The sequence below is a fragment of the Eschrichtius robustus genome, chromosome 19, assembly GCF_028021215.1.
Source record: "Eschrichtius robustus isolate mEscRob2 chromosome 19, mEscRob2.pri, whole genome shotgun sequence".
Taxonomy (NCBI): domain Eukaryota; kingdom Metazoa; phylum Chordata; class Mammalia; order Artiodactyla; family Eschrichtiidae; genus Eschrichtius; species Eschrichtius robustus.
This window is the reverse complement of record NC_090842.1, coordinates 44220355-44242995: the sequence shown is the minus strand read 5'-3', so window position 1 is coordinate 44242995 and position 22641 is coordinate 44220355.

The following is a 22641-nucleotide window of genomic DNA, read 5'->3' as shown; positions in this document are numbered from 1 at the left end:
GTGTATGTTGCCCCTCCCAGGCTCGGCCCCTGGAAAATGCAAGTGGGTGGACTCGATTTGGGCTGCCTGGTGAAACAACTTGCAGTCCCAAGCAGCATGAGTACCTCTCCTGAAGTGTGATTCCCAGCTAGGTAACCTCGGCCTTCGGAGGCTAGATGGGAGCAAACATGGTAAACTTGTGGGGAAAGTCTTGGACCACTGACCCATATGCTTGTGCTTGTGCGAGGGTTAGGCAGGAACTTTCCAACACAGGGTTTTCCCCTTACCATAAGCCGTCCCTTCGGGCTGCAGCAGGCGGGGGTTCTGTATCACAGTCTGGGAAGCAGGGCCTCAGGTGAGCCTGCCAACTGACTGCCTGCCCTCCGTCCTAGCCAGCTGAGAACATATGACAAGGCTGATGGAACCCACCTACAACGAAATGTTTCTCTGCAGAATAGGAGATTTGGCTACCAAACCTCCGCGTCTCCTCTCCCTCAGAGTGCTGTTCTGGTGTAGACTAGGGAAGGTTCCCAGGGACCCCAGCTTAGGAACGGCTGTTTGCCCACTTGGTTTCATCCGAGAAAGAGCCAGAGGGGCTGATCTCAACAAATAGGGCTGCACACCGTGAGTCCTTCGGGTAGGGCCGTCCTGAGCCAATGTGCCACCTAAGGAATGAAAGCAAAGTTTCCTTGCCACAGGAAAGCACACCGAGGCCTGGTGTTTTCTCTATGAAATTGACGTGAGCTTCAGGGTGAGGCCAACACTACATTGTGGAAAAGCTCGTGGTTACGGCTGTATTTCTCCGTGTCTCGGACCCATGCCAGGGGCTCAGTCGTCGGGGAATGCTGAGTGGGAGAGGCTGCCTTTCTGCCGGACTCAGAAGGCTTCTTCCCTTTAGGGCAAGTCCGTTTGGTCTTACCACGTGGAGGAGGAAAGAGGGCGCCTAGAGATATTCTAACATGAACTAGCTAACGACAGAGGAGCTGGAGGACCTGCTTTCTCGGTGGAAGGAGCCAAAACGCCTGCATCCCTAAGGTCTCTTTGAGGACTGCCAGACACTCTGCCGTCAGAGGCCTAAGAATGGGAAATTGTGGCGGCATGGCAACACTTGGAATCCTAGGCTGCGGTGGAAGTGCGACTCTCAAACTGGATGGCAGAAGCTTCCAAGCAGAGTTGTTCTTCCATTTACCAAAGAGAACCCAAGGGTCTGTCGCTGGTAGCGTTGTTGCTGCCGAGAACTGGCATCCCCGTGGGCCTGTGGGCTAATTTCCTGTTTCTGGCCCTCTAAGGAAACACTTCCAGAAAGCCTTTGGGACCCGCTTAGAGAGAACAGCTGCGAAGTTGAGGCACTGAGCAGTAACCTAGATACCAGCCCTGGGTCCCAATCACCCACCTCTCTCTGGAGGTTACGTAGCCCACGGAGGGATTCAAGCACGGAGTTTGCCTTATACACCCGGCATATGAAGCCGGGATGAGATGGAGGGCCACTCTACTGGCCCTCACGCTACGTGGCCCGGAGAAGTTATCACGCAGCAGAATTCAACAACCATCCTCTACACGTGTGTACCCAAACGAAGCGTTGGGCAGTGGGTGTTCTCAGGCCAAGAGCAGACCTTGTTCGGGGCTGCACCTGCTCTGTGGTTCAAAGGTTCTCTGACTCTGCTCCTTTGGAAGCATTTCAGAGCCGACGCTATCCCTGGGCTGCCAAAGCAAAGAGGCATAGTGGCCTTTCACACTGAAGGCATGGGCTTCTTTCCCATTCAGAAAGTGTATGTTGCCCCTCCCAGGCTCGGCCCCTGGAAAATGCAAGTGGGTGGACTCGATTTGGGCTGCCTGGTGAAACAACTTGCAGTCCCAAGCAGCATGAGTACCTCTCCTGAAGTGTGATTCCCAGCTAGGTAACCTCGGCCTTCGGAGGCTACATGGGAGCAAACATGGCAAACGTGTGGGGAAAGTCTTGGACCACTGACCCATATGCTTGTGCTTGTGCGAGAGTTAGGCAGGAACTTTCCAACACAGGGTTTTCCCCTTACCATAAGCCGTCCCTTTGGGCTGCAGCAGGCGGGGGTTCTGTATCACAGTCTGGGAAGCAGGGCCTCAGGTGAGCCTGCCAACTGACTGCCTGCCCTCCGTCCTAGCCAGCTGAGAACATATGGCAAGGCTGATGGAACCCACCTACAACGAAATGTTTCTCTGCAGAATAGGAGATTTGGCTACCAAACCTCCGCGTCTCCTCTCCCTCAGAGTGCTGTTCTGGTGTAGACTAGGGAAGGCTCCCAGGGACCCCAGATTAGGAACGGCTCTTTGCCCACTTGGTTTCATCCGAGAAAGAGCCAGAGGGGCTGATCTCAACAAATAGGGCTGCACACCGTTAGTCCTTCGGGTAGGGCCGTCCTGAGCCAATGTGCCACCTAAGGAATGAAAGCAAAGTTTCCTTGCCACAGGAAAGCACACCGAGGCCTGGTGTTTTCTCTATGAAATTGACGTGAGCTTCAGGGTGAGGCCTATACTACATTGTGGAAAAGCTCGGGGTTACGGCTGTCTTTCTCCGTGTCTCGGACCCATGCCAGGGGCTCAGTCGTCGGGGAATGCTGAGTGGGAGAGGCTGCCTCTCTGCCGGACTCAGAAGGCTTCTACCCTTTAGGGCAAGTCCGTTTGTGTCTTACCTCGTGGAGGAGGAAAGAGGGCGCCTAGAGATATTCTAACATGAACTAGCTAACGACAGAGGAGCTGGAGGAGCTGCTTTCTCGGTGGAAGGAGCCAAAACGCCTGCATCCCTAAGGTCTCTTTGAGGACTGCCAGACACTCTGCCGTCAGAGGCCTAAGAATGGGAAATTGTGGCGGCATGGCAACACTTGGAATCCTAGGCTGCGGTGGAAGTGCGACTCTCAAACTGGATGGCAGAAGCTTCCAAGCAGAGTTGTTCTTCCATTTACCAAAGAGAACCCAAGGGTCTGACGCTGGTAGCGTTGTTGCTGCCGAGAACTGGCATCCCCGTGGGCCTGTCGGCTAATTTCCTGTTTCTGGCCCTCTAAGGAAACACTTCCAGAAAGCCTTTGGGACCCGCTTAGAGAGAACAGCTGCGAAGTTGAGGCACTGAGCAGTAACCTAGATACCAGCCCTGGGTCCCAATCACCCACCTCTCTCTGGAGGTTACGTAGCCCACGGAGGGATTCAAGCAGGGAGTTTGCCTTATACACCCGGCACATGAAGCCGGGATGAGATGGAGGGCCACTCTACTGGCCCTCACGCTACGTGGCCCGGAGAAGTTATCACGCAGCAGAATTCAACAACCTTCCTCTACACGTGTGTACCCAAACGAAGCGCTGGGCAGTGGGTGTTCTCAGGCCAAGAGCAGACCTTGTTCGGGGCTGCACCTGCTCTGTGGTTCAAAGGTTCTCTGACTCTGCTCCTTTGGAAGCATTTCAGAGCCGACGCTATCCCTGGGCTGCCAAAGCAAAGGGGCATAGTGGCCTTTCACACTGAAGGCATGGGCTTCTTTCCCATTCAGAAAGTGTATGTTGCCCCTCCCAGGCTCGGCCCCTGGAAAATGCAAGTGGGTGGACACGATTTGGGCTGCCTGGTGAAACAACTTGCAGTCCCAAGCTGCATGAGTACCTCTCCTGAAGTGTGATTCCCAGCTAGGTAACCTCGGCCTTCGGAGGCTACATGGGAGCAAACATGGCAAACGTGTGGGGAAAGTCTTGGACCACTGACCCATATGCTTGTGCTTGTGCGAGGGTTAGGCAGGAACTTTCCAACACAGGGTTTTCCCCTTACCATAAGCCGTCCCTTTGGGCTGCAGCAGGCGGGGGTTCTGTATCACAGTCTGGGAAGCAGGGCCTCAGGTGAGCCTGCCAACTGACTGCCTGCCCTCCGTCCTAGCCAGCTGAGAACATATGGCAAGGCTGATGGAACCCACCTACAACGAAATGTTTCTCTGCAGAATAGGAGATTTGGCTACCAAACCTCCGCGTCTCCTCTCCCTCAGAGTGCTGTTCTGGTGTAGACTAGGGAAGGCTCCCAGGGACCCCAGATTAGGAACGGCTCTTTGCCCACTTGGTTTCATCCGAGAAAGAGCCAGAGGGGCTGATCTCAACAAATAGGGCTGCACACCGTGAGTCCTTCGGGTAGGGCCGTCCTGAGCCAATGTGCCACCTAAGGAATGAAAGCAAAGTTTCCTTGCCACAGGAAAGCACACCGAGGCCTGGTGTTTTCTCTATGAAATTGACGTGAGCTTCAGGGTGAGGCCAACACTACATTGTGGAAAAGCTCGGGGTTACGGCTGTCTTTCTCCGTGTCTCGGACCCATGCCAGGGGCTCAGTCGTCGGGGAATGCTGAGTGGGAGAGGCTGCCTCTCTGCCGGACTCAGAAGGCTTCTTCCCTTTAGGGCAAGTCCGTTTGTGTCTTACCTCGTGGAGGAGGAAAGAGGGCGCCTAGAGATATTCTAACATGAACTAGCTAACGACAGAGGAGCTGGAGGAGCTGCTTTCTCGGTGGAAGGAGCCAAAACGCCTGCATCCCTAAGGTCTCTTTGAGGACTGCCAGACACTCTGCCGTCATAGGCCTAAGAATGGGAAATTGTGGCGGCATGGCAACACTTGGAATCCTAGGCTGCGGTGGAAGTGCGACTCTCAAACTGGATGGCAGAAGCTTCCAAGCAGAGTTGTTCTTCCATTTACCAAAGAGAACCCAAGGGTCTGACGCTGGTAGCGTTGTTGCTGCCGAGAACTGGCATCCCCGTGGGCCTGTGGGCTAATTTCCTGTTTCTGGCCCTCTAAGGAAACTCCTCCAGAAAGTCTTTGGGACCCGCTTAGAGAGAACAGCTGCGAAGTTGAGGCACTGAGCAGTAACCTAGATACCAGCCCTGGGTCCCAATCACCCACCTCTCTCTGGAGGTTACGTAGCCCACGGAGGGATTCAAGCAGGGAGTTTGCCTTATACACCCGGCACATGAAGCCGGGATGAGATGGAGGGCCACTCTACTGGCCCTCACGCTACGTGGCCCGGAGAAGTTATCACGCAGCAGAATTCAACAACCTTCCTCTACACGTGTGTACCCAAAGGAAGCGCTGGGCAGTGGGTGTTCTCAGGCCAAGAGCAGACCTTGTTCGGGGCTGCACCTGCTCTGTGGTTCAAAGGTTCTCTGACTCTGCTCCTTTGGAAGCATTTCAGAGCCGACGCTATCCCTGGGCTGCCAAAGCAAAGAGGCATAGTGGCCTTTCACACTGAAGGCATGGGCTTCTTTCCCATTCAGAAAGTGTATGTTGCCCCTCCCAGGCTCGGCCCCTGGAAAATGCAAGTGGGTGGACTCGATTTGGGCTGCCTGGTGAAACAACTTGCAGTCCCAAGCAGCATGAGTACCTCTCCTGAAGTGTGATTCCCAGCTAGGTAACCTCGGCCTTCGGAGGCTACATGGGAGCAAACATGGCAAACGTGTGGGGAAAGTCTTGGACCACTGACCCATATGCTTGTGCTTGTGCGAGGGTTAGGCAGGAACTTTCCAACACAGGGTTTTCCCCTTACCATAAGCCGTCCCTTTGGGCTGCAGCAGGCGGGGGTTCTGTATCACAGTCTGGGAAGCAGGGCCTCAGGTGAGCCTGCCAACTGACTGCCTGCCCTCCGTCCTAGCCAGCTGAGAACATATGGCAAGGCTGATGGAACCCACCTACAACGAAATGTTTCTCTGCAGAATAGGAGATTTGGCTACCAAACCTCCGCGTCTCCTCTCCCTCAGAGTGCTGTTCTGGTGTAGACTAGGGAAGGCTCCCAGGGACCCCAGATTAGGAACGGCTCTTTGCTCACTTGGTTTCATCCGAGAAAGAGCCAGAGGGGCTGATCTCAACAAATAGGGCTGCACACCGTGAGTCCTTCGTTTAGGGCCGTCCTGAGCCAATGTGCCACCTAAGGAATGAAAGCAAAGTTTCCTTGCCACAGGAAAGCACATCGAGGCCTGGTGTTTTCTCTATGAAATTGACGTGAGCTTCAGGGTGAGGCCTATACTACATTGTGGAAAAGCTCGGGTTACGGCTGTCTTTCTCCGTGTCTCGGACCCATGCCAGGGGCTCAGTCGTCGGGGAATGCTGAGTGGGAGAGGCTGCCTCTCTGCCGGACTCAGAAGGCTTCTACCCTTTAGGGCAAGTCCGTTTGTGTCTTACCTCGTGGAGGAGGAAAGAGGGCGCCTAGAGATATTCTAACATGAACTAGCTAACGACAGAGGAGCTGGAGGAGCTGCTTTCTCGGTGGAAGGAGCCAAAACGCCTGCATCCCTAAGGTCTCTTTGAGGACTGCCAGACACTCTGCCGTCAGAGGCCTAAGAATGGGAAATTGTGGCGGCATGGCAACACTTGGAATCCTAGGCTGCGGTGGAAGTGCGACTCTCAAACTGGATGGCAGAAGCTTCCAAGCAGAGTTGTTCTTCCATTTACCAAAGAGAACCCAAGGGTCTGACGCTGGTAGCGTTGTTGCTGCCGAGAACTGGCATCCCCGTGGGCCTGTCGGCTAATTTCCTGTTTCTGGCCCTCTAAGGAAACACTTCCAGAAAGCCTTTGGGACCCGCTTAGAGAGAACAGCTGCGAAGTTGAGGCACTGAGCAGTAACCTAGATACCAGCCCTGGGTCCCAATCACCCACCTCTCTCTGGAGGTTACGTAGCCCACGGAGGGATTCAAGCAGGGAGTTTGCCTTATACACCCGGCACATGAAGCCGGGATGAGATGGAGGGCCACTCTACTGGCCCTCACGCTACGTGGCCCGGAGAAGTTATCACGCAGCAGAATTCAACAACCTTCCTCTACACGTGTGTACCCAAACGAAGCGCTGGGCAGTGGGTGTTCTCAGGCCAAGAGCAGACCTTGTTCGGGGCTGCACCTGCTCTGTGGTTCAAAGGTTCTCTGACTCTGCTCCTTTGGAAGCATTTCAGAGCCGACGCTATCCCTGGGCTGCCAAAGCAAAGGGGCATAGTGGCCTTTCACACTGAAGGCATGGGCTTCTTTCCCATTCAGAAAGTGTATGTTGCCCCTCCCAGGCTCGGCCCCTGGAAAATGCAAGTGGGTGGACACGATTTGGGCTGCCTGGTGAAACAACTTGCAGTCCCAAGCTGCATGAGTACCTCTCCTGAAGTGTGATTCCCAGCTAGGTAACCTCGGCCTTCGGAGGCTACATGGGAGCAAACATGGCAAACGTGTGGGGAAAGTCTTGGACCACTGACCCATATGCTTGTGCTTGTGCGAGGGTTAGGCAGGAACTTTCCAACACAGGGTTTTCCCCTTACCATAAGCCGTCCCTTTGGGCTGCAGCAGGCGGGGGTTCTCTATCACAGTCTGGGAAGCAGGGCCTCAGGTGAGCCTGCCAACTGACTGCCTGCCCTCCGTCCTAGCCAGCTGAGAACATATGGCAAGGCTGATGGAACCCACCTACAACGAAATGTTTCTCTGCAGAATAGGAGATTTGGCTACCAAACCTCCGCGTCTCCTCTCCCTCAGAGTGCTGTTCTGGTGTAGACTAGGGAAGGCTCCCAGGGACCCCAGATTAGGAACGGCTCTTTGCCCACTTGGTTTCATCCGAGAAAGAGCCAGAGGGGCTGATCTCAACAAATAGGGCTGCACACCGTGAGTCCTTCGGGTAGGGCCGTCCTGAGCCAATGTGCCACCTAAGGAATGAAAGCAAAGTTTCCTTGCCACAGGAAAGCACACCGAGGCCTGGTGTTTTCTCTATGAAATTGACGTGAGCTTCAGGGTGAGGCCAACACTACATTGTGGAAAAGCTCGGGGTTACGGCTGTCTTTCTCCGTGTCTCGGACCCATGCCAGGGGCTCAGTCGTCGGGGAATGCTGAGTGGGAGAGGCTGCCTCTCTGCCGGACTCAGAAGGCTTCTTCCCTTTAGGGCAAGTCCGTTTGTGTCTTACCTCGTGGAGGAGGAAAGAGGGCGCCTAGAGATATTCTAACATGAACTAGCTAACGACAGAGGAGCTGGAGGAGCTGCTTTCTCGGTGGAAGGAGCCAAAACGCCTGCATCCCTAAGGTCTCTTTGAGGACTGCCAGACACTCTGCCGTCATAGGCCTAAGAATGGGAAATTGTGGCGGCATGGCAACACTTGGAATCCTAGGCTGCGGTGGAAGTGCGACTCTCAAACTGGATGGCAGAAGCTTCCAAGCAGAGTTGTTCTTCCATTTACCAAAGAGAACCCAAGGGTCTGAAGCTGGTAGCGTTGTTGCTGCCGAGAACTGGCATCCCCGTCGGCCTGTCGGCTAATTTCCTGTTTCTGGCCCTCTAAGGAAACACTTCCAGAAAGCCTTTGGGACCCGCTTAGAGAGAACAGCTGCGAAGTTGAGGCACTGAGCAGTAACCTAGATAACAGCCCTGGGTCCCAATCACCCACCTCTCTCTGGAGGTTACGTAGCCCACGGAGGGATTCAAGCAGGGAGTTTGCCTTATACACCCGGCACATGAAGCCGGGATGAGATGGAGGGCCACTCTACTGGCCTTCACGCTACGTGGCCCGGAGAAGTTATCACGCAGCAGAATTCAACAACCTTCCTCTACACGTGTGTACCCAAACGAAGCGCTGGGCAGTGGGTGTTCTCACGCCAAGAGCAGACCTTGTTCGGGGCTGCACCTGCTCTGTGGTTCAAAGGTTCTCTGACTCTGCTCCTTTGGAAGCATTTCAGAGCCGACGCTATCCATGGGCTGCCAAAGCAAAGAGGCATAGTGGCCTTTCACACTGAAGGCATGGGCTTCTTTCCCATTCAGAAAGTGTATGTTGCCCCTCCCAGGCTCGGCCCCTGGAAAATGCAAGTGGGTGGACTCGATTTGGGCTGCCTGGTGAAACAACTTGCAGTCCCAAGCAGCATGAGTACCTCTCCTGAAGTGTGATTCCCAGCTAGGTAACCTCGGCCTTCGGAGGCTAGATGGGAGCAAACATGGTAAACTTGTGGGGAAAGTCTTGGACCACTGACCCATATGCTTGTGCTTGTGCGAGGGTTAGGCAGGAACTTTCCAACACAGGGTTTTCCCCTTACCATAAGCCGTCCCTTCGGGCTGCAGCAGGCGGGGGTTCTGTATCACAGTCTGGGAAGCAGGGCCTCAGGTGAGCCTGCCAACTGACTGCCTGCCCTCCGTCCTAGCCAGCTGAGAACATATGACAAGGCTGATGGAACCCACCTACAACGAAATGTTTCTCTGCAGAATAGGAGATTTGGCTACCAAACCTCCGCGTCTCCTCTCCCTCAGAGTGCTGTTCTGGTGTAGACTAGGGAAGGTTCCCAGGGACCCCAGCTTAGGAACGGCTGTTTGCCCACTTGGTTTCATCCGAGAAAGAGCCAGAGGGGCTGATCTCAACAAATAGGGCTGCACACCGTGAGTCCTTCGGGTAGGGCCGTCCTGAGCCAATGTGCCACCTAAGGAATGAAAGCAAAGTTTCCTTGCCACAGGAAAGCACACCGAGGCCTGGTGTTTTCTCTATGAAATTGACGTGAGCTTCAGGGTGAGGCCAACACTACATTGTGGAAAAGCTCGGGGTTACGGCTGTATTTCTCCGTGTCTCGGACCCATGCCAGGGGCTCAGTCGTCGGGGAATGCTGAGTGGGAGAGGCTGCCTCTCTGCCGGACTCAGAAGGCTTCTTCCCTTTAGGGCAAGTCCGTTTGGTCTTACCACGTGGAGGAGGAAAGAGGGCGCCTAGAGATATTCTAACATGAACTAGCTAACGACAGAGGAGCTGGAGGAGCTGCTTTCTCGGTGGAAGGAGCCAAAACGCCTGCATCCCTAAGGTCTCTTTGAGGACTGCCAGACACTCTGCCGTCAGAGGCCTAAGAATGGGAAATTGTGGCGGCATGGCAACACTTGGAATCCTAGGCTGCGGTGGAAGTGCGACTCTCAAACTGGATGGCAGAAGCTTCCAAGCAGAGTTGTTCTTCCATTTACCAAAGAGAACCCAAGGGTCTGAAGCTGGTAGCGTTGTTGCTGCCGAGAACTGGCATCCCCGTCGGCCTGTCGGCTAATTTCCTGTTTCTGGCCCTCTAAGGAAACACTTCCAGAAAGCCTTTGGGACCCGCTTAGAGAGAACAGCTGCGAAGTTGAGGCACTGAGCAGTAACCTAGATAACAGCCCTGGGTCCCAATCACCCACCTCTCTCTGGAGGTTACGTAGCCCACGGAGGGATTCAAGCAGGGAGTTTGCCTTATACACCCGGCACATGAAGCCGGGATGAGATGGAGGGCCACTCTACTGGCCTTCACGCTACGTGGCCCGGAGAAGTTATCACGCAGCAGAATTCAACAACCTTCCTCTACACGTGTGTACCCAAACGAAGCGCTGGGCAGTGGGTGTTCTCACGCCAAGAGCAGACCTTGTTCGGGGCTGCACCTGCTCTGTGGTTCAAAGGTTCTCTGACTCTGCTCCTTTGGAAGCATTTCAGAGCCGACGCTATCCATGGGCTGCCAAAGCAAAGAGGCATAGTGGCCTTTCACACTGAAGGCATGGGCTTCTTTCCCATTCAGAAAGTGTATGTTGCCCCTCCCAGGCTCGGCCCCTGGAAAATGCAAGTGGGTGGACTCGATTTGGGCTGCCTGGTGAAACAACTTGCAGTCCCAAGCAGCATGAGTACCTCTCCTGAAGTGTGATTCCCAGCTAGGTAACCTCGGCCTTCGGAGGCTAGATGGGAGCAAACATGGTAAACTTGTGGGGAAAGTCTTGGACCACTGACCCATATGCTTGTGCTTGTGCGAGGGTTAGGCAGGAACTTTCCAACACAGGGTTTTCCCCTTACCATAAGCCGTCCCTTCGGGCTGCAGCAGGCGGGGGTTCTGTATCACAGTCTGGGAAGCAGGGCCTCAGGTGAGCCTGCCAACTGACTGCCTGCCCTCCGTCCTAGCCAGCTGAGAACATATGACAAGGCTGATGGAACCCACCTACAACGAAATGTTTCTCTGCAGAATAGGAGATTTGGCTACCAAACCTCCGCGTCTCCTCTCCCTCAGAGTGCTGTTCTGGTGTAGACTAGGGAAGGTTCCCAGGGACCCCAGCTTAGGAACGGCTGTTTGCCCACTTGGTTTCATCCGAGAAAGAGCCAGAGGGGCTGATCTCAACAAATAGGGCTGCACACCGTGAGTCCTTCGGGTAGGGCCGTCCTGAGCCAATGTGCCACCTAAGGAATGAAAGCAAAGTTTCCTTGCCACAGGAAAGCACACCGAGGCCTGGTGTTTTCTCTATGAAATTGACGTGAGCTTCAGGGTGAGGCCAACACTACATTGTGGAAAAGCTCGGGGTTACGGCTGTATTTCTCCGTGTCTCGGACCCATGCCAGGGGCTCAGTCGTCGGGGAATGCTGAGTGGGAGAGGCTGCCTCTCTGCCGGACTCAGAAGGCTTCTTCCCTTTAGGGCAAGTCCGTTTGGTCTTACCACGTGGAGGAGGAAAGAGGGCGCCTAGAGATATTCTAACATGAACTAGCTAACGACAGAGGAGCTGGAGGAGCTGCTTTCTCGGTGGAAGGAGCCAAAACGCCTGCATCCCTAAGGTCTCTTTGAGGACTGCCAGACACTCTGCCGTCAGAGGCCTAAGAATGGGAAATTGTGGCGGCATGGCAACACTTGGAATCCTAGGCTGCGGTGGAAGTGCGACTCTCAAACTGGATGGCAGAAGCTTCCAAGCAGAGTTGTTCTTCCATTTACCAAAGAGAACCCAAGGGTCTGTCGCTGGTAGCGTTGTTGCTGCCGAGAACTGGCATCCCCGTGGGCCTGTGGGCTAATTTCCTGTTTCTGGCCCTCTAAGGAAACACTTCCAGAAAGCCTTTGGGACCCGCTTAGAGAGAACAGCTGCGAAGTTGAGGCACTGAGCAGTAACCTAGATACCAGCCCTGGGTCCCAATCACCCACCTCTCTCTGGAGGTTACGTAGCCCACGGAGGGATTCAAGCAGGGAGTTTGCCTTATACACCCGGCATATGAAGCCGGGATGAGATGGAGGGCCACTCTACTGGCCCTCACGCTACGTGGCCCGGAGAAGTTATCACGCAGCAGAATTCAACAACCATCCTCTACACGTGTGTACCCAAACGAAGCGCTGGGCAGTGGGTGTTCTCAGGCCAAGAGCAGACCTTGTTCGGGGCTGCACGTGCTCTGTGGTTCAAAGGTTCTCTGACTCTGCTCCTTTGGAAGCATTTCAGAGCCGACGCTATCCCTGGGCTGCCAAAGCAAAGAGGCATAGTGGCCTTTCACACTGAAGGCATGGGCTTCTTTCCCATTCAGAAAGTGTATGTTGCCCCTCCCAGGCTCGGCCCCTGGAAAATGCAAGTGGGTGGACTCGATTTGGGCTGCCTGGTGAAACAACTTGCAGTCCCAAGCAGCATGAGAACCTCTCCTGAAGTGTGATTCCCAGCTAGGTAACCTCGGCCTTCGGAGGCTACATGGGAGCAAACATGGCAAACGTGTGGGGAAAGTCTTGGACCACTGACCCATATGCTTGTGCTTGTGCGAGAGTTAGGCAGGAACTTTCCAACACAGGGTTTTCCCCTTACCATAAGCCGTCCCTTTGGGCTGCAGCAGGCGGGGGTTCTGTATCACAGTCTGGGAAGCAGGGCCTCAGGTGAGCCTGCCAACTGACTGCCTGCCCTCCGTCCTAGCCAGCTGAGAACATATGGCAAGGCTGATGGAACCCACCTACAACGAAATGTTTCTCTGCAGAATAGGAGATTTGGCTACCAAACCTCCGCGTCTCCTCTCCCTCAGAGTGCTGTTCTGGTGTAGACTAGGGAAGGCTCCCAGGGACCCCAGATTAGGAACGGCTCTTTGCCCACTTGGTTTCATCCGAGAAAGAGCCAGAGGGGCTGATCTCAACAAATAGGGCTGCACACCGTGAGTCCTTCGGGTAGGGCCGTCCTGAGCCAATGTGCCACCTAAGGAATGAAAGCAAAGTTTCCTTGCCACAGGAAAGCACATCGAGGCCTGGTGTTTTCTCTATGAAATTGACGTGAGCTTCAGGGTGAGGCCTATACTACATTGTGGAAAAGCTCGGGGTTACGGCTGTCTTTCTCCGTGTCTCGGACCCATGCCAGGGGCTCAGTCGTCGGGGAATGCTGAGTGGGAGAGGCTGCCTCTCTGCCGGACTCAGAAGGCTTCTACCCTTTAGGGCAAGTCCGTTTGTGTCTTACCTCGTGGAGGAGGAAAGAGGGCGCCTAGAGATATTCTAACATGAACTAGCTAACGACAGAGGAGCTGGAGGAGCTGCTTTCTCGGTGGAAGGAGCCAAAACGCCTGCATCCCTAAGGTCTCTTTGAGGACTGCCAGACACTCTGCCGTCAGAGGCCTAAGAATGGGAAATTGTGGCGGCATGGCAACACTTGGAATCCTAGGCTGCGGTGGAAGTGCGACTCTCAAACTGGATGGCAGAAGCTTCCAAGCAGAGTTGTTCTTCCATTTACCAAAGAGAACCCAAGGGTCTGACGCTGGTAGCGTTGTTGCTGCCGAGAACTGGCATCCCCGTGGGCCTGTCGGCTAATTTCCTGTTTCTGGCCCTCTAAGGAAACACTTCCAGAAAGCCTTTGGGACCCGCTTAGAGAGAACAGCTGCGAAGTTGAGGCACTGAGCAGTAACCTAGATACCAGCCCTGGGTCCCAATCACCCACCTCTCTCTGGAGGTTACGTAGCCCACGGAGGGATTCAAGCAGGGAGTTTGCCTTATACACCCGGCACATGAAGCCGGGATGAGATGGAGGGCCACTCTACTGGCCCTCACGCTACGTGGCCCGGAGAAGTTATCACGCAGCAGAATTCAACAACCTTCCTCTACACGTGTGTACCCAAACGAAGCGCTGGGCAGTGGGTGTTCTCAGGCCAAGAGCAGACCTTGTTCGGGGCTGCACCTGCTCTGTGGTTCAAAGGTTCTCTGACTCTGCTCCTTTGGAAGCATTTCAGAGCCGACGCTATCCCTGGGCTGCCAAAGCAAAGGGGCATAGTGGCCTTTCACACTGAAGGCATGGGCTTCTTTCCCATTCAGAAAGTGTATGTTGCCCCTCCCAGGCTCGGCCCCTGGAAAATGCAAGTGGGTGGACACGATTTGGGCTGCCTGGTGAAACAACTTGCAGTCCCAAGCTGCATGAGTACCTCTCCTGAAGTGTGATTCCCAGCTAGGTAACCTCGGCCTTCGGAGGCTACATGGGAGCAAACATGGCAAACGTGTGGGGAAAGTCTTGGACCACTGACCCATATGCTTGTGCTTGTGCGAGGGTTAGGCAGGAACTTTCCAACACAGGGTTTTCCCCTTACCATAAGCCGTCCCTTTGGGCTGCAGCAGGCGGGGGTTCTCTATCACAGTCTGGGAAGCAGGGCCTCAGGTGAGCCTGCCAACTGACTGCCTGCCCTCCGTCCTAGCCAGCTGAGAACATATGGCAAGGCTGATGGAACCCACCTACAACGAAATGTTTCTCTGCAGAATAGGAGATTTGGCTACCAAACCTCCGCGTCTCCTCTCCCTCAGAGTGCTGTTCTGGTGTAGACTAGGGAAGGCTCCCAGGGACCCCAGATTAGGAACGGCTCTTTGCCCACTTGGTTTCATCCGAGAAAGAGCCAGAGGGGCTGATCTCAACAAATAGGGCTGCACACCGTGAGTCCTTCGGGTAGGGCCGTCCTGAGCCAATGTGCCACCTAAGGAATGAAAGCAAAGTTTCCTTGCCACAGGAAAGCACACCGAGGCCTGGTGTTTTCTCTATGAAATTGACGTGAGCTTCAGGGTGAGGCCAACACTACATTGTGGAAAAGCTCGGGGTTACGGCTGTCTTTCTCCGTGTCTCGGACCCATGCCAGGGGCTCAGTCGTCGGGGAATGCTGAGTGGGAGAGGCTGCCTCTCTGCCGGACTCAGAAGGCTTCTTCCCTTTAGGGCAAGTCCGTTTGTGTCTTACCTCGTGGAGGAGGAAAGAGGGCGCCTAGAGATATTCTAACATGAACTAGCTAACGACAGAGGAGCTGGAGGAGCTGCTTTCTCGGTGGAAGGAGCCAAAACGCCTGCATCCCTAAGGTCTCTTTGAGGACTGCCAGACACTCTGCCGTCATAGGCCTAAGAATGGGAAATTGTGGCGGCATGGCAACACTTGGAATCCTAGGCTGCGGTGGAAGTGCGACTCTCAAACTGGATGGCAGAAGCTTCCAAGCAGAGTTGTTCTTCCATTTACCAAAGAGAACCCAAGGGTCTGAAGCTGGTAGCGTTGTTGCTGCCGAGAACTGGCATCCCCGTCGGCCTGTCGGCTAATTTCCTGTTTCTGGCCCTCTAAGGAAACACTTCCAGAAAGCCTTTGGGACCCGCTTAGAGAGAACAGCTGCGAAGTTGAGGCACTGAGCAGTAACCTAGATAACAGCCCTGGGTCCCAATCACCCACCTCTCTCTGGAGGTTACGTAGCCCACGGAGGGATTCAAGCAGGGAGTTTGCCTTATACACCCGGCACATGAAGCCGGGATGAGATGGAGGGCCACTCTACTGGCCTTCACGCTACGTGGCCCGGAGAAGTTATCACGCAGCAGAATTCAACAACCTTCCTCTACACGTGTGTACCCAAACGAAGCGCTGGGCAGTGGGTGTTCTCACGCCAAGAGCAGACCTTGTTCGGGGCTGCACCTGCTCTGTGGTTCAAAGGTTCTCTGACTCTGCTCCTTTGGAAGCATTTCAGAGCCGACGCTATCCATGGGCTGCCAAAGCAAAGAGGCATAGTGGCCTTTCACACTGAAGGCATGGGCTTCTTTCCCATTCAGAAAGTGTATGTTGCCCCTCCCAGGCTCGGCCCCTGGAAAATGCAAGTGGGTGGACTCGATTTGGGCTGCCTGGTGAAACAACTTGCAGTCCCAAGCAGCATGAGTACCTCTCCTGAAGTGTGATTCCCAGCTAGGTAACCTCGGCCTTCGGAGGCTAGATGGGAGCAAACATGGTAAACTTGTGGGGAAAGTCTTGGACCACTGACCCATATGCTTGTGCTTGTGCGAGGGTTAGGCAGGAACTTTCCAACACAGGGTTTTCCCCTTACCATAAGCCGTCCCTTCGGGCTGCAGCAGGCGGGGGTTCTGTATCACAGTCTGGGAAGCAGGGCCTCAGGTGAGCCTGCCAACTGACTGCCTGCCCTCCGTCCTAGCCAGCTGAGAACATATGACAAGGCTGATGGAACCCACCTACAACGAAATGTTTCTCTGCAGAATAGGAGATTTGGCTACCAAACCTCCGCGTCTCCTCTCCCTCAGAGTGCTGTTCTGGTGTAGACTAGGGAAGGTTCCCAGGGACCCCAGCTTAGGAACGGCTGTTTGCCCACTTGGTTTCATCCGAGAAAGAGCCAGAGAGGCTGATCTCAACAAATAGGGCTGCACACCGTGAGTCCTTCGGGTAGGGCCGTCCTGAGCCAATGTGCCACCTAAGGAATGAAAGCAAAGTTTCCTTGCCACAGGAAAGCACACCGAGGCCTGGTGTTTTCTCTATGAAATTGACGTGAGCTTCAGGGTGAGGCCAACACTACATTGTGGAAAAGCTCGGGGTTACGGCTGTATTTCTCCGTGTCTCGGACCCATGCCAGGGGCTCAGTCGTCGGGGAATGCTGAGTGGGAGAGGCTGCCTCTCTGCCGGACTCAGAAGGCTTCTTCCCTTTAGGGCAAGTCCGTTTGGTCTTACCACGTGGAGGAGGAAAGAGGGCGCCTAGAGATATTCTAACATGAACTAGCTAACGACAGAGGAGCTGGAGGAGCTGCTTTCTCGGTGGAAGGAGCCAAAACGCCTGCATCCCTAAGGTCTCTTTGAGGACTGCCAGACACTCTGCCGTCAGAGGCCTAAGAATGGGAAATTGTGGCGGCATGGCAACACTTGGAATCCTAGGCTGCGGTGGAAGTGCGACTCTCAAACTGGATGGCAGAAGCTTCCAAGCAGAGTTGTTCTTCCATTTACCAAAGAGAACCCAAGGGTCTGAAGCTGGTAGCGTTGTTGCTGCCGAGAACTGGCATCCCCGTCGGCCTGTCGGCTAATTTCCTGTTTCTGGCCCTCTAAGGAAACACTTCCAGAAAGCCTTTGGGACCCGCTTAGAGAGAACAGCTGCGAAGTTGAGGCACTGAGCAGTAACCTAGATAACAGCCCTGGGTCCCAATCACCCACCTCTCTCTGGAGGTTACGTAGCCCACGGAGGGATTCAAGCAGGGAGTTTGCCTTATACACCCGGCACATGAAGCCGGGATGAGATGGAGGGCCACTCTACTGGCCTTCACGCTACGTGGCCCGGAGAAGTTATCACGCAGCAGAATTCAACAACCTTCCTCTACACGTGTGTACCCAAACGAAGCGCTGGGCAGTGGGTGTTCTCACGCCAAGAGCAGACCTTGTTCGGGGCTGCACCTGCTCTGTGGTTCAAAGGTTCTCTGACTCTGCTCCTTTGGAAGCATTTCAGAGCCGACGCTATCCATGGGCTGCCAAAGCAAAGAGGCATAGTGGCCTTTCACACTGAAGGCATGGGCTTCTTTCCCATTCAGAAAGTGTATGTTGCCCCTCCCAGGCTCGGCCCCTGGAAAATGCAAGTGGGTGGACTCGATTTGGGCTGCCTGGTGAAACAACTTGCAGTCCCAAGCAGCATGAGTACCTCTCCTGAAGTGTGATTCCCAGCTAGGTAACCTCGGCCTTCGGAGGCTAGATGGGAGCAAACATGGTAAACTTGTGGGGAAAGTCTTGGACCACTGACCCATATGCTTGTGCTTGTGCGAGGGTTAGGCAGGAACTTTCCAACACAGGGTTTTCCCCTTACCATAAGCCGTCCCTTCGGGCTGCAGCAGGCGGGGGTTCTGTATCACAGTCTGGGAAGCAGGGCCTCAGGTGAGCCTGCCAACTGACTGCCTGCCCTCCGTCCTAGCCAGCTGAGAACATATGACAAGGCTGATGGAACCCACCTACAACGAAATGTTTCTCTGCAGAATAGGAGATTTGGCTACCAAACCTCCGCGTCTCCTCTCCCTCAGAGTGCTGTTCTGGTGTAGACTAGGGAAGGTTCCCAGGGACCCCAGCTTAGGAACGGCTGTTTGCCCACTTGGTTTCATCCGAGAAAGAGCCAGAGGGGCTGATCTCAACAAATAGGGCTGCACACCGTGAGTCCTTCGGGTAGGGCCGTCCTGAGCCAATGTGCCACCTAAGGAATGAAAGCAAAGTTTCCTTGCCACAGGAAAGCACACCGAGGCCTGGTGTTTTCTCTATGAAATTGACGTGAGCTTCAGGGTGAGGCCAACACTACATTGTGGAAAAGCTCGGGGTTACGGCTGTATTTCTCCGTGTCTCGGACCCATGCCAGGGGCTCAGTCGTCGGGGAATGCTGAGTGGGAGAGGCTGCCTCTCTGCCGGACTCAGAAGGCTTCTTCCCTTTAGGGCAAGTCCGTTTGGTCTTACCACGTGGAGGAGGAAAGAGGGCGCCTAGAGATATTCTAACATGAACTAGCTAACGACAGAGGAGCTGGAGGAGCTGCTTTCTCGGTGGAAGGAGCCAAAACGCCTGCATCCCTAAGGTCTCTTTGAGGACTGCCAGACACTCTGCCGTCAGAGGCCTAAGAATGGGAAATTGTGGCGGCATGGCAACACTTGGAATCCTAGGCTGCGGTGGAAGTGCGACTCTCAAACTGGATGGCAGAAGCTTCCAAGCAGAGTTGTTCTTCCATTTACCAAAGAGAACCCAAGGGTCTGTCGCTGGTAGCGTTGTTGCTGCCGAGAACTGGCATCCCCGTGGGCCTGTGGGCTAATTTCCTGTTTCTGGCCCTCTAAGGAAACACTTCCAGAAAGCCTTTGGGACCCGCTTAGAGAGAACAGCTGCGAAGTTGAGGCACTGAGCAGTAACCTAGATACCAGCCCTGGGTCCCAATCACCCACCTCTCTCTGGAGGTTACGTAGCCCACGGAGGGATTCAAGCAGGGAGTTTGCCTTATACACCCGGCATATGAAGCCGGGATGAGATGGAGGGCCACTCTACTGGCCCTCACGCTACGTGGCCCGGAGAAGTTATCACGCAGCAGAATTCAACAACCATCCTCTACACGTGTGTACCCAAACGAAGCGCTGGGCAGTGGGTGTTCTCAGGCCAAGAGCAGACCTTGTTCGGGGCTGCACCTGCTCTGTGGTTCAAAGGTTCTCTGACTCTGCTCCTTTGGAAGCATTTCAGAGCCGACGCTATCCCTGGGCTGCCAAAGCAAAGAGGCATAGTGGCCTTTCACACTGAAGGCATGGGCTTCTTTCCCATTCAGAAAGTGTATGTTGCCCCTCCCAGGCTCGGCCCCTGGAAAATGCAAGTGGGTGGACTCGATTTGGGCTGCCTGGTGAAACAACTTGCAGTCCCAAGCAGCATGAGAACCTCTCCTGAAGTGTGATTCCCAGCTAGGTAACCTCGGCCTTCGGAGGCTACATGGGAGCAAACATGGCAAACGTGTGGGGAAAGTCTTGGACCACTGACCCATATGCTTGTGCTTGTGCGAGAGTTAGGCAGGAACTTTCCAACACAGGGTTTTCCCCTTACCATAAGCCGTCCCTTTGGGCTGCAGCAGGCGGGGGTTCTGTATCACAGTCTGGGAAGCAGGGCCTCAGGTGAGCCTGCCAACTGACTGCCTGCCCTCCGTCCTAGCCAGCTGAGAACATATGGCAAGGCTGATGGAACCCACCTACAACGAAATGTTTCTCTGCAGAATAGGAGATTTGGCTACCAAACCTCCGCGTCTCCTCTCCCTCAGAGTGCTGTTCTGGTGTAGACTAGGGAAGGCTCCCAGGGACCCCAGATTAGGAACGGCTCTTTGCCCACTTGGTTTCATCCGAGAAAGAGCCAGAGGGGCTGATCTCAACAAATAGGGCTGCACACCGTGAGTCCTTCGGGTAGGGCCGTCCTGAGCCAATGTGCCACCTAAGGAATGAAAGCAAAGTTTCCTTGCCACAGGAAAGCACATCGAGGCCTGGTGTTTTCTCTATGAAATTGACGTGAGCTTCAGGGTGAGGCCTATACTACATTGTGGAAAAGCTCGGGGTTACGGCTGTCTTTCTCCGTGTCTCGGACCCATGCCAGGGGCTCAGTCGTCGGGGAATGCTGAGTGGGAGAGGCTGCCTCTCTGCCGGACTCAGAAGGCTTCTACCCTTTAGGGCAAGTCCGTTTGTGTCTTACCTCGTGGAGGAGGAAAGAGGGCGCCTAGAGATATTCTAACATGAACTAGCTAACGACAGAGGAGCTGGAGGAGCTGCTTTCTCGGTGGAAGGAGCCAAAACGCCTGCATCCCTAAGGTCTCTTTGAGGACTGCCAGACACTCTGCCGTCAGAGGCCTAAGAATGGGAAATTGTGGCGGCATGGCAACACTTGGAATCCTAGGCTGCGGTGGAAGTGCGACTCTCAAACTGGATGGCAGAAGCTTCCAAGCAGAGTTGTTCTTCCATTTACCAAAGAGAACCCAAGGGTCTGACGCTGGTAGCGTTGTTGCTGCCGAGAACTGGCATTCCCGTGGGCCTGTCGGCTAATTTCCTGTTTCTGGCCCTCTAAGGAAACACTTCCAGAAAGCCTTTGGGACCCGCTTAGAGAGAACAGCTGCGAAGTTGAGGCACTGAGCAGTAACCTAGATACCAGCCCTGGGTCCCAATCACCCACCTCTCTCTGGAGGTTACGTAGCCCACGGAGGGATTCAAGCAGGGAGTTTGCCTTATACACCCGGCACATGAAGCCGGGATGAGATGGAGGGCCACTCTACTGGCCCTCACGCTACGTGGCCCGGAGAAGTTATCACGCAGCAGAATTCAACAACCTTCCTCTACACGTGTGTACCCAAACGAAGCGCTGGGCAGTGGGTGTTCTCAGGCCAAGAGCAGACCTTGTTCGGGGCTGCACCTGCTCTGTGGTTCAAAGGTTCTCTGACTCTGCTCCTTTGGAAGCATTTCAGAGCCGACGCTATCCCTGGGCTGCCAAAGCAAAGGGGCATAGTGGCCTTTCACACTGAAGGCATGGGCTTCTTTCCCATTCAGAAAGTGTATGTTGCCCCTCCCAGGCTCGGCCCCTGGAAAATGCAAGTGGGTGGACACGATTTGGGCTGCATGGTGAAACAACTTGCAGTCCCAAGCTGCATGAGTACCTCTCCTGAAGTGTGATTCCCAGCTAGGTAACCTCGGCCTTCGGAGGCTACATGGGAGCAAACATGGCAAACGTGTGGGGAAAGTCTTGGACCACTGACCCATATGCTTGTGCTTGTGCGAGGGTTAGGCAGGAAGTTTCCAACACAGGGTTTTCCCCTTACCATAAGCCGTCCCTTTGGGCTGCAGCAGGCGGGGGTTCTGTATCACAGTCTGGGAAGCAGGGCCTCAGGTGAGCCTGCCAACTGACTGCCTGCCCTCCGTCCTAGCCAGCTGAGAACATATGGCAAGGCTGATGGAACCCACCTACAACAAAATGTTTCTCTGCAGAATAGGAGATTTGGCTACCAAACCTCCGCGTCTCCTCTCCCTCAGAGTGCTGTTCTGGTGTAGACTAGGGAAGGCTCCCAGGGACCCCAGATTAGGAACGGCTCTTTGCCCACTTGGTTTCATCCGAGAAAGAGCCAGAGGGGCTGATCTCAACAAATAGGGCTGCACACCGTGAGTCCTTCGGGTAGGGCCGTCCTGAGCCAATGTGCCACCTAAGGAATGAAAGCAAAGTTTCCTTGCCACAGGAAAGCACATCGAGGCCTGGTGTTTTCTCTATGAAATTGACGTGAGCTTCAGGGTGAGGCCTATACTACATTGTGGAAAAGCTCGGGGTTACGGCTGTCTTTCTCCGTGTCTCGGACCCATGCCAGGGGCTCAGTCGTCGGGGAATGCTGAGTGGGAGAGGCTGCCTCTCTGCCGGACTCAGAAGGCTTCTACCCTTTAGGGCAAGTCCGTTTGTGTCTTACCTCGTGGAGGAGGAAAGAGGGCGCCTAGAGATATTCTAACATGAACTAGCTAACGACAGAGGAGCTGGAGGAGCTGCTTTCTCGGTGGAAGGAGCCAAAACGCCTGCATCCCTAAGGTCTCTTTGAGGACTGCCAGACACTCTGCCGTCAGAGGCCTAAGAATGGGAAATTGTGGCGGCATGGCAACACTTGGAATCCTAGGCTGCGGTGGAAGTGCGACTCTCAAACTGGATGGCAGAAGCTTCCAAGCAGAGTTGTTCTTCCATTTACCAAAGAGAACCCAAGGGTCTGACGCTGGTAGCGTTGTTGCTGCCGAGAACTGGCATCCCCGTGGGCCTGTCGGCTAATTTCCTGTTTCTGGCCCTCTAAGGAAACACTTCCAGAAAGCCTTTGGGACCCGCTTAGAGAGAACAGCTGCGAAGTTGAGGCACTGAGCAGTAACCTAGATACCAGCCCTGGGTCCCAATCACCCACCTCTCTCTGGAGGTTACGTAGCCCACGGAGGGATTCAAGCAGGGAGTTTGCCTTATACACCCGGCACATGAAGCCGGGATGAGATGGAGGGCCACTCTACTGGCCCTCACGCTACGTGGCCCGGAGAAGTTATCACGCAGCAGAATTCAACAACCTTCCTCTACACGTGTGTACCCAAACGAAGCGCTGGGCAGTGGGTGTTCTCAGGCCAAGAGCAGACCTTGTTCGGGGCTGCACCTGCTCTGTGGTTCAAAGGTTCTCTGACTCTGCTCCTTTGGAAGCATTTCAGAGCCGACGCTATCCCTGGGCT